Source organism: Meriones unguiculatus, chromosome 14 (genome assembly GCF_030254825.1).
Source record: "Meriones unguiculatus strain TT.TT164.6M chromosome 14, Bangor_MerUng_6.1, whole genome shotgun sequence".
Classification (NCBI taxonomy): domain Eukaryota; kingdom Metazoa; phylum Chordata; class Mammalia; order Rodentia; family Muridae; genus Meriones; species Meriones unguiculatus.
The window spans coordinates 4084172-4095699 of record NC_083361.1 but is presented as its reverse complement, the minus strand read 5'-3'; positions in this window follow the sequence as shown (position 1 = coordinate 4095699).

Here is an 11528-nt window from a genome sequence, read left to right as displayed (position 1 = left end):
TCTTTTTGCTCTTGCCGGGGCTTCCTCAGTGCTGGCCACGCTGCGCTCTGCGCTACCCCCGAGGCCGGAAGCCTGTCGTCCTTAGAGCCCAGCACCTAACATGTGTTTTCCTGCCATCGGTAGCCTAAGCATGTTCACGAATGAACCTGTAGCTTATTCTCTAGCCACGTGCCTTTCCTAGGGGCAGTGCCCTCCGCTCACCAGGGCGGGGGCTTCTGACTCAGCGCAGCAGCCTCTGGCCACGCCCAACCACGCCCCCCATGCAGTTCTTTCCAGGGAATCCTTCCCTGATGCTGTTAGTTGGTCGTTGGTCGGCACAAACGCTGAACGCCGGACGACTTCAGACGATGAGAGCAGCGTACAAGCCCAGCCAAACGACGGGGAGACGTGGGTCCCCCAAGTGGGAGCCCCGGCGGCAGGTGTCCGGGCGTGCTGGGTGGAAGCAGCGGCATTTGTTAGGTTTGTCCTCTGTTGTTCAGACAGCCTCACTTGGCCTAGAACTCACGGTGTAGACCGGAATGGCCTCCAACTCAGAGATCCGTCTGTGTCTGTGCCCTGTGTGCTGGGGTTAAAGGTGTGTGCCACCACATCCGGCTGGACCGAGAACTTTCCTCGGGAGGAATTACCCAGCTGGGAAGCCGAGCCAGCCACTCCCTGCTCCTGGCAGCTGTCAGTACCTACCGGAGAGAGCTGATGTTTGCCTGTGACTAACTGGGTTTAATTCACAGCGTTAAGCCTAGCTCTCAGAGTTCCCACCCAGCATGTACGAAGCCCTGGGTTCCATGCCAGCAGCGCAGAACAAACTGGGCTCTGCGGTGCACCCCTGGGGTTCCGGGGCTCGGCAGGGGGCTCGGCAGGGTCTCTGTTGGTTCCACGTGAGGTTGCCGCATGGCTTCGGAAATGAAGCCTGAACGGAGGAGAGCAGAGTAGAGGCCGGTAGCCGCAGATGACACAGGCAGGCACAGACACAGCCAGGGGACCTGTTCTGTGAGTTGACATGGTCGCCCTCTGTGCTCTGGACGCACCCTTTGTACGAGGTTCCTTTGAGGTCATCTCGATCGTGTCCCTGAAAAGCGTGCTTTGAGCGCCTAGAGACTTAATAACCCGCTGCAGGCAAACGTACGCCCATTTCCCAACTGCTGGCCGTGAAGGCTGGTGTTTCTGCCAGCTGAATAGCGGTCATGAGCGCCCTCTTAGCTTTTTAAAGGTTGGTAGGTCGGGGGTCTGGAGACGCAGCACAGTGGTTACAGACCTTTCTGCTCTCCCGGGAGACCTAGCTTTGGTTCCTAGCGCCCCCATGGCAAGCAGGCAAAACACCAGGTTCATAAAGTTAAAAAAAAAAAAAAACCGTTTTAAAAAAATGTTGGCTGTATGACTTAGTGACGTGCACCTTTAATCTCAGAGCAGGGGAGGTAGAGGCAGGCAAATCTTTGCATCTGAGGCCGCCCTGGTCTACATAGTGAGTTCATGCCGAGCAGGGCTACACAGTGAGAACTTGTCTCAAAAAAAAAAAAATGTGTGAGAGAGAGACAGAGACAGGGAGAGACAGAGGACAGAGAGAGACACACATACAGAGAGAGAAGTGAAGAGCGTGTGAGGGTCCTGCTCTATCATGCATCACTGTGTTCCCTGAGACAGGGTCTCTCCCTGACCTTGGAGCTAGGCTGGCAAGGAGCCCACGTGATGCCACCCACCTCTGTCCCTTCCGCACTGAAGTTTTAGCTATCCACTCGGTATCACATGCAGATCTGTATGAGGCCCTGGTAGCTTGAACTCACACCCCTTTGCTTGTTTGTTTTTAAAGACAGGATTCTGCTGTGTAGGTCTCCAGCTTTCCATCCTCCTGCCTCAGGGCTGTGACTGCTGGGCCCCCAGAAACATGCCACCAAACCCTCTTCCCATTTGTTTTTGGCCTAGTCCCTCCCTGGCTGACCCCCGCGCCTCCCCTGTTCCCGGGAATGAGCGTTGCCCGATGGGAAAACTGGTGGCCCCAGCAGGTGAGCTGGGTAGCGTACACTTGCTGGCCTTATCCTGCTGTGATAGACAGAGGTCCCGAGGGATGGGCTCTGAAGGCTAGCTGCGTCCCAGAGGAAGTGGATGGGAGGAGGCAGGGCCAGCCGGAGAGAAAAGCTGACGCGTAAGACCCTTGCAAGAGATGCTGACTGTGGGCTGGGGTGTGGCTCAGTAGAAGACAGCCTGCTCAGCACGCATGAAGCCCTGGGTTCGAGACACAGAACTTGTTCCTCTTGCCCACTGAACTCCAGCCCCGAATGGAACGGTTTTTGAGACAAGGTCTCAGGTAGTTCCGGCTAGCCTCGAGGGACAGTCGCGATGACTCAGGACTTCCTGTTCCCTTGCCTCCCCGTCCTCAGCCCCGGGACTAGGGGTGTGCAGCACCACACTGGCGTTATGAAGAGATCTGCCCGGACCTGGTGCACCCTCCGAAGCGCTCCAGCACGGGGCTACGTCCCAGCCCCCCACTTTCACTTTCAGCTGACTCACAGTGACCCCACGTGTTCACGGGGCAGGGAATGGCCACTAGAGCCTGGTGTCGCCGCTTGAGAGCCAGGATTCTAAGTAGATCTGGTGGCATGACGTGTCTGTAACCCAGCCCTGAGGAGGCCGAGGCACCATGAGTTCCAGCCAGCCTGAGCTACGGAGTAAAACCTTGTCCGGCAATAGAAATTCATCGAAAACACTTAGAAACAGGGTTCAGAACACAAGGAATCATGGTATTCAAGGGCCGACCCCCAAGAAGACAGAAGGACGTGTGCCACCACTCCGCTTCTTCCTTCCTCCTTCCTTCCTTTCTTCTTTCCTTCCTTCCTTCCTTCCTTCCTTCCTTCCTTCCTTCCTTTCCACAGAGGCTCATGGCGCACAGTCTGGCTATGAACCTGCAAACCGGCCTCAAATTCTCACCGTAACCCAGGTTGACCCTGAATTCCAGCTTGGATTACAGGTGTGTTCAGCCTTGCCTGGCCTTTTAGCTTCTTATAAAAACAGGACCGCCGAGCGATGGCCATCAGTTACTGCTCTGGGATCATCAGGCCCTCAACCACACATAACCCCAAGGGGTTCTAAACCCCTCTCCTGGCTTCCTCAGCTCTCCACATACGCTCACACAGAAGCACACATGCACAAACATGTTTTAGAATACATGAAATCTGTGTGTGGTGGTGGACTGCTTTAGTCCAGAACTCAGGAAGCAGAAGTAGGTGGATCTCAGTGAGTTTGAGGCCAGCCAATGTAACAGTGTAACAGGCCCCAGACCTTAGCACAACTGACTCCATGATGGAAGTGCCATTCAGTTTGTAAAAACTCAGCACGTAGACAGCACCGCATGACAAAAATGAAAGCAAAGACCTGATTCTCAAAGTCCGTGGTTCTGGGAAAATTTCTAAAGGTGCTGACCTTGCTTTTTGGCTTCTGTGGTGTCACGCTGGCTGGCTGTTCCTGTTAACTGAAATATGTCAACCCCAGTACATGGTATTTGTGCTTAAAAGCTCCGCCTGAGCAAGGCTGGGCGCTGCACTGGGATCCTGAGTGCGCAGGGTAGTCCCTGGGCGGCTAATAATGACTCGGCTAAAAGCCAGGCCCAGATAGCCTTCTCCGGTGGAAACCCCACATCACTTCTCAAGGCACCACTGGGCCCCGGACAGCAGACCCTGAGACGCCAGGGTCTCAGAGCCCCTCGGAGCAAGGAAGAGTGAGGTCTTCCAGGTCCCCAGGGCCTTGACCGAGCACTACCTGGCTCTTCAGAGGGCTCTGATGCCTCCACCCAGAAGGAACCAGATTAGCAGGTCACCGGGTCCGTGCTCCAGAGCTAAGTCTGGTTGCGGCACCTTCTGTTTGGACGCGTGGGAGAGGTCGGTCTCAGTGTGGTCAGGTGTGTGAAGGCGTGGCGGCCACCGCCAGCTGTTTCCGCTGTGTGCGTGTCTCTCTGTGCCTTTCCGTGTGTTTCTGCCAGTTTGTTCCCCTAGCTGATCAGTGGCCCTCTCTAGCGTGAGACTTTCCCCACCGGCTTCAGACCTGCGTGCCCTCCTGTTGGGGATCCGTATCCTTTTGACTCTGCCAGGTCACCCAGAAAAACCCAACGCCCTGTGGAACTCTGGGAAAACTGGCTTCACCGTGGTCCACCCTGCTGGGGGAGATAAAAATACTTGCTGACTTTTAAAGATGCCTTTTCCTGGCGGGTAGATGTGTCTCCTACCTGGACCGAAATGCTCAAATAGTAGCTAGAAAGCTCCTCCAGGATCTGCTCCCCTGAACAGGCCTCCCCCAGCAATGGGGTCCAACAATGGCCTGCCTTTCCATAGCCAAAACCTCTCAAGTAATAGCTAAAGCTTTAGACACAGATTAAAAATTTCATTGTATTTCTAGACCTCAGAGTTCTGGCCAGGTAAAAAGAACAGGATATTAAAAAAATAAACAAACAAAAACCCCCCGAAACTCTGCGAGCCCAGCCAAGGATGGGTAGGCCTTGCCTTGCCTTGCTTTGGTCCCGCTGCTCCCCTCTAGGGAGGGACTGACCCCTATGAGATTATGAGACCTCCCCACTGCCTTTCAGGCTCAGAGAGCAGCGGTTGGCAGAACTCTCTAACCATTCCTTTCCCTGCCCCCGTCCTCCACACAGACTGCCCACTGGACTGTCACAGCTGACCTCGGAGCCCACCACCAGTTTCCCCTTGTTCAAGCCCCGTGAGGCCGTCCAGGTCAAGCAGATGAATTAGGTCTGGAGGTGCTGAAACCGACCTGGTGGTTTGTCTCCACTCCTGTGCCCTTGAAGGTAGTTGGCACGGATCCACCGCACCCAGGTCGAGAGAGCAGAAGTCACAGGAGCTGCTGCCAAATGGAAGGTCTCCAATGGACCCACCGGAAGTCATTTCACCGGACCCTGGGCCTTCCTCTCCCTGCCCCTCTAGCTTCTCTGAGCCTTGTGTTTTGTGCACTGGTTATGAATACAGGGTCGTGGTCCAGCCCCAACCCTCAGGCCTGGACTGGAAACTGAAGAAGACAGACACACGGGAGGTTCTGGCTAACATGACTACAGAGCAGCAGCCCACATTCCATCCTGACCTTTGCTCACTGACGGCCACTCTAAGTATCTGCTTGTGTAAAGAAAAAGAAAGATACGGGAATCTGTTTCTGAGACAAAAGAACAGAGTTTACAGTTCTAAGCATGTGCTTCGGCTGGGCCCCTTGGTTGCCATAAACAAGGGAGTTTCCCCTGCAGAACCTGGGGTTGTAAAACTGAAACCGAACCGAAAAACATTCCTTTTAAAAGAGTCCGGCCTTGGGAAAACAGGAAAAACCTGGGGAATCAGACTCTAGGCCACAGGAAGGGCCCCCGGGGATAGAGTTAATCATTCCCAGAAAATCAGCCAAGATTCCTGGTCCCACTTAGACACCCAGCCCCCATGCTACAGAGGGGTAGGAGCTACCCAGACCATCAGCCCATTGACCGACAAAACTGGCTGTGACTGGGGACAGCCGGAATTAACGTTAGAGGACTTACAAGGAACTGAACCTTTTACCTGGGCACTTCCCTAATCCTCCTGCCTGTTACCCTGCCTTATGGGTTAATTCGTCTGAACCCAGATCCTTCTGGATTTTTTCTTCTTTCTCTTTCTTTCTTTCTTTCTTTCTTTCTTTCTTTCTTTCTTTCTTTCTTTCTTTCTTCCTTCCTTCCTTCCTTCCTTCCTTCTGAAACACGGTTTCTTTGTGTAGCCGTGGCTGCCCTGGACTTGCTTTGTAGACCAGGCTGGCCTCAAACTCACAGAGATCTGCCTGCCTCTGCCTGCCTCTGCCTGCCTCTGCCTGCCTCTGCCTTCCTAGTGTGGGATCAAAGGCATGTGCCACCATTGCCTGGCTAGAACCTGTTGTTTCTATCTTAGCTGATCAGAAGTAATTAAAAAAAAAAAATCTTGTCATGGTTGGGGAAAACGACTCAAAAACAGAAGAGACAAAGATATAATCAGATATTTGGTACCATCCTCTGCCGTCTTGCTCCCCTGACTAACTACTCTGCCATCAGCACTGGCTGGGCCTTTACGCTCACTTGATTGGATTAAAGGCGGGTCCTGCATCTTAAACTATATGGCCACTTAGGTATCAGTTCAGTAAAATGAATGGTCCTGAGGACCAACTGCCCCTCTTTAAAACAGGAAGAGTCCACGCTTTGACTCATTCACCGAGACCAGTGGGGAACGTAGCAGGCCCTCAGACCCTACCCAACTCATTCCATAATGGAAGTACCATTCAGGCAGTAAAACCCAGCACGCAGAAAGCCCGCCTGCCAAAACCAAAACAAAGGCCTAATCCGTCAAAGTCCACAGTGCTGGGAAAGCCTCTAAGTGTACTAACTCTGCCTTCTGGCTTCTGTAGTTCAGTTTCTGCCGAACTGTTCTTGTTAACGAAAGTGTGTCAACCCAGGGTATGGTTTTTGTGCTTAAAATCTCGCCCTGAGAAAGGCTCCACACTATGCCGGGATCCTGGACGCCCAGTGCGGTCACTGGGCCAGCGAATAAAGACTTCAACTGGTTTAAAGTCATGTCCAAGCAGTCTTCTTTGATGGAGAGCCCACAAAACTAAGTTCCAGGATAACAGAGCTAGATATAGAGAGACCCCATCAGAACAAGTAAACCTTTGTTGTTGTTCTTTCAAGACTTTCTCTGTGTAGCCCTGGCTGTCCTGGAACCAGGCTGGCATTGAACTCACAGAGATCTGCCTGCCTTTGCCTCCCTGGGTGCGTGTGAGACACCACACCCAGCTGATAACTTTTTTCTTTGTTCTTTTTAATAATTAGTCTCCAGGTTCTTGGGTTTTTTTGTTTTGTTTAAATTTTTATTTATTATTTATACAGTATTCTGCCTGCATGTGTGTTTGCATGCCAGAAGAGGGCACCAGATCTCACTGTAGGTGGTTGTGAGCCACCACGTGGTTGCTGGGAATTGAACTCAGGACCTTTGGAAGGGCAGCCAGTGCTCTTAACCTCTGAGCCATCTCTTCAGCCCTGTTATTCTTCTTTTTTTTTTTTAAAGATGTATTTATTTTATGTATATGAGGGCTCTGTTTTCATGCACAGCAGAAGAGGGAACCAGATCCCAGTGCAGATGGTTGTGAGCGGCTATGGAAGGGCCCAGGTGCCGCCATGACAGCCTTCATAACCAGCCTTGACCCTGCAGGCCCGAGATTCTGTTCCCACAGTTGCTGGCATCCTGTGTCCGTGTCTCAGACCGTGAACCTCAAGCCTATGGAAAGGAGATGCAATAGCTCCGTAACCTCCCTGAAAAATCAGGAACCGCCTTGAAAAGTCCCTAAGCGCTCCGTTACCTGGGCGGCACGTGCTTTTCATCAGGACACTCAAGAAGCTGGAGCAGGAGGACGGAGTTGGAGGCCAGCTTGGGCCACACAGGAAGCCCCTTCTCAAACGCCAAACAGAGCTCCCAGAGGTCCCGGTGGCGTCTCCCGCAGCCTCTCGGGGCGCGCGCGGTCCCTCCTTCCCCCCCGAGGGAAAGACACCAGGGGCTTCCTGTCTGAGGTCCTCTTGGAGGAGGACTCCTCGGAAGGCTGCTCCTCTGCACAGGGCAAGCGTGAGGGAGGCGCCGTGGGTGACGCAAGCGCCCAAAGCATCGTGGGCGATGGTGCAATGCGGCAACGCTGGAGAAGCTCCATTCCAGCGACCAGATAACGCAGCAGAACGAGCGTGGCCGAGTGCCAATAAAACTTTATTTGTGAACACCAAAGTTGGGATTCATATAATCTTCGGTATCCTATAAGGGAAGTCTTCTTTGATTTTTTTTTTCCTCCTCGCTCTATCTATTTAAACTCGGAAAACTCCTGCTTGCCATGGGAAACGGGGTGAAGGCCCGGAGCCTGAGTGAGCCACTCTCTCTTGCTCTACCCTCCACTGGCTGGAGCGTCCTGAGCCGCCACCCAGAAAGTCACTCCCAAACTCCTCACCTCGGATGCCAAGTAGGATAATTAGTGGGGCTGTTTTGCAGCAATACCTAACCAGTACATCCTGAGGACGAGAAAGCCAGATCAAATATATGTCATAAAAAATTATTTATTTATGTATTTATTTATTTTGCTGGATGCGATGTACACCCACCCACAATCCCAGTGCTCAAGGGGCTGAGGCAGGAGGATTGAAGGGGCTGGCTGTGAGTTTGAGGCCTGCCTGGTACACATGCTTACGTGCAGACAGAACAGTCACACATATATAATAACAATAATAAAGCTTATTAAAAAACAAACAAAAAAAACAACATCTGACCAAAGCCAGGAGGTGGTGCTGGTGCACGCCTGTGATCCCAGCTCTCGGGAGGCAGAGGCAGGCAGATCTCTGTGAGTTCGAGGCCAGCCTGGGCGAGTTCCAGGACAGCCAGGGCTACACAGAGAAACGCTCTCTCAAAACACAGAAATACAGGGATGGCTGAGGTTAACAGCACTGGCTGCTCTTCCAGAGGACCAGGGTTCATATCCCAGCTCCCACATGATGACTCACAGCCATCCGGAACTCCAGTTCCAGGGGATCTGACGACCTCTCTGGCCTCCAAGGGTGCCAGGCCTTCGTAATGGTGCGGGCGAAACACCCAACCACATTAAATAAGTAAAAAATGCTGCTGCTGCTGCTGCTGCTGCTGCTGCTGCTGCTGCTGCTGTGTGTGTGTGTGTGTGTGTGTGTGTGTGTGGCTGGAGAGACAGCCGTGGGTGCTGGGAACCGAACTCTTATATTTATGGTTGTAAGTCTAGCCTTTAACGGCTGAGCCATCTCTCCAGCCCAGTAAAAAAAAATGCTTTAAATAATATATATTTTTTTCTTTTAAGGACACTCGTAATGAGTGCTCAGGGCCGGCCCCGTGACTAGTGTGATAAGAGATGCTAGAGGCAGCAGAGGGAGCCTGCTGATGCTTACCCAGGAAGGGAAATTAGCAGATGTGAACAGGTGTCAACGTCTACAGAGACTCTGAGGGAAAATACCTGTGAACACTCGAATCACAGCTTGGGTTTTATCCGGTTTGAATTTTTTCTTCTTTTTTTTTTCTTTCTTCTTAACAGAATATCATTATGTATGTATGCATGTATGTATGTATTTTACTGGTTCTTCTGAACACATGGTTTCTCTGTGTGGCCCTGGCTCTCCTGGAACTCACTCTGTAGGCCAGGCTGGTCTTGACTCAGAGATCTGCCTGCCTCTGCCTCCTTAGTGCTGGGATCTATCTATCTATCTATCTATCTATCTATCTATCTATCTCAGTTTCCATGCCAGCCAGGGGCTACAGTGAGACCTTGCCTTGAAACAATAACCAGATAATAACCCACTCCTTGCGGGATGCCTTAGGGTTTCAGGCGCTTGTGTGGTGATGATCAAAGTGCTGGTTTCCAAAACCCACAAACGCTGGGGGCGTTTGGCAGGCCTCCATTAAAAGGCGGATGGACCCAGGATACCCACAGCAAGCTGACTGGCCTCCCTCTCTGCCAAAAGATCAGGCTGCTGGGAGATCTTCAGTTGGGCTTTGTTTTTGGTTTTTAAAGAATCTTATTTATTTATAAATTACAGTGTTCTGCCTGCATTACACCTCCAGGCCAGAAGAGGGCACCAGATCTCACTATAGATGGTTGATCGCTGGGAATTAAACTCAGGATCTTTGGAAGAACAGCCAGCGCTCTTAACCAACCACTGAGCCATCTCTCCAGCCCTTTCATTATTTATTTATTTATCTATTTAGTTAGTTAGTTGGTTAGTTTGTTTGTTTTTAAGACAGGGTTTCTCGGTAGCCCTGGCTGGCCTCGAACTCGGAGATCCACCTGCCACAGTGCTGGGATTAAAGGGGAGTGCCACCGGGCTAGAGGGCGAGTCTTGACATGAGCCTTAGTCCTTCACACACGTGCAGACATACGCGCACACACACACACACACACACACACACACACACGCAAGTGCACACCCCCGCACACAGAATGCAGGAAAACAAAGAATTCGGGCCAGTGGGCCGATGAGGAGGGCGCTATGGAGAGAAGACCCCACCTGAAGGGAGAGGGGGAGGGGGAGACCCGACCCCACAAAGCGCGTTAACCCCCACACTTCATACACAGTAACGAGGAAATGAAGAAATGTAATTTAAAACGAAACAGGATGAATTGGAAACAGCTCCCGCGGCGGACCGGGTGTGTCCGGAATTCTCTCCCACGGCCGGGGGCACCCTGTATTGGGTGGCCTCCGGGTATTGGGGTGCAGGCAAAGCGAGGGGTCTCTGGGAGGGTCACAGAGGCGGAGCACCCAAGGCGGAGCAGCAGGCCACTGGGGGTCCCCGGGCTCGCGCTGATCCTTGTGTGTGTGTCTGTATGTCTGTGTGTGTGTGTTTGTCTGTGTGTCTGTGTGTGTGTGTGTGTGTGTGCGTATGTCTGCACGTGTGTGAAGGACTAAGGCTCAGGTCAAGACTCTCCCTCTAGCCCGGTGCACTCCCCTTTAATCCCAGCACTGTGTGTGTGTGTCCAGGGCACAGGCCTGCAGCGTGCCGCTCCTGGGCGTGTCTCCAGAAGAATGTTCTGGAAGAGGCGGCTCAGCCACAGGGAGGACTCCCAGGGAGGGCTCCCCGGGGCTGGCTCCTCCGGGTCCCCGCCCAGAGCCGCTGCTGTGTGGCAGGGCCGCGGAGGGGCAGGGCGGAGGGCGGAGGGGCACCTGGACCCAGGCGGGGACCCAGGCGGCCCGTGGCGCCCCACCCCGCTCCATCTGCTGCAGACCTGGCGTCTGCCCCGGGGGCGTGCGAGTGGCGGCCTGTCCCGACGCTGGGAGCCGCTCCCGGCTGGCCGCCCCCGCCTTCCCCGGCGCCTTCAGGCTTGGGGTGCCCCAGGAGAGCGAGGAAATGGGACTCCTCTTCTTTGTTTTCTGTCTCCGTCTGTCTCTCTTGTCTGTCTGTCTGTCTATCTACCTACCTATCTGTCTATCGAGACAGAATCTCATTCCGTGTGTCTGTCTCCCAGGCTGGCCTCGAACTCAGGGCAATTCTTCGGCCTCAGCCCCCCAGGAGCTAACAGGCGCGAGCCACCAGGCCCAGCGTATTTCCTTCTCCAGGAGGAGGCATTTGGGTGACCTTTGTAAAGGTGACACAGTGTCCTAGCAAGGTACATCCAAGCGCTGGCGGGCCACCGGAACGCCGCAGCGGCTGGTCCGCCCACACACACACACACACACACACACACACACACACACACACACACAGCGCTTCATGCTCATTGCACGAGATCCGAGTTCGGTTCCCAGCACCCACGTCGGGTACGTCGCAGCTGCTTGTGGCACCACCTCCAAGGGATCTGACACCCCTTTTCACGCGTGTGCGTCTTCCCCGCACAGGCAGAAAGACACACACACACACACACACAACACACACCCTACCAAATAATTGATGTGGTCATGCACCCACCCCTGCAATCTCGGCCACTTGGGAGGCCGAGGCAGGGGGATGACCCCCAGTTTGAGGCCGGCCTGGGGGGTCCCCCCAAACCGGGCTGCTCCCCAGAGG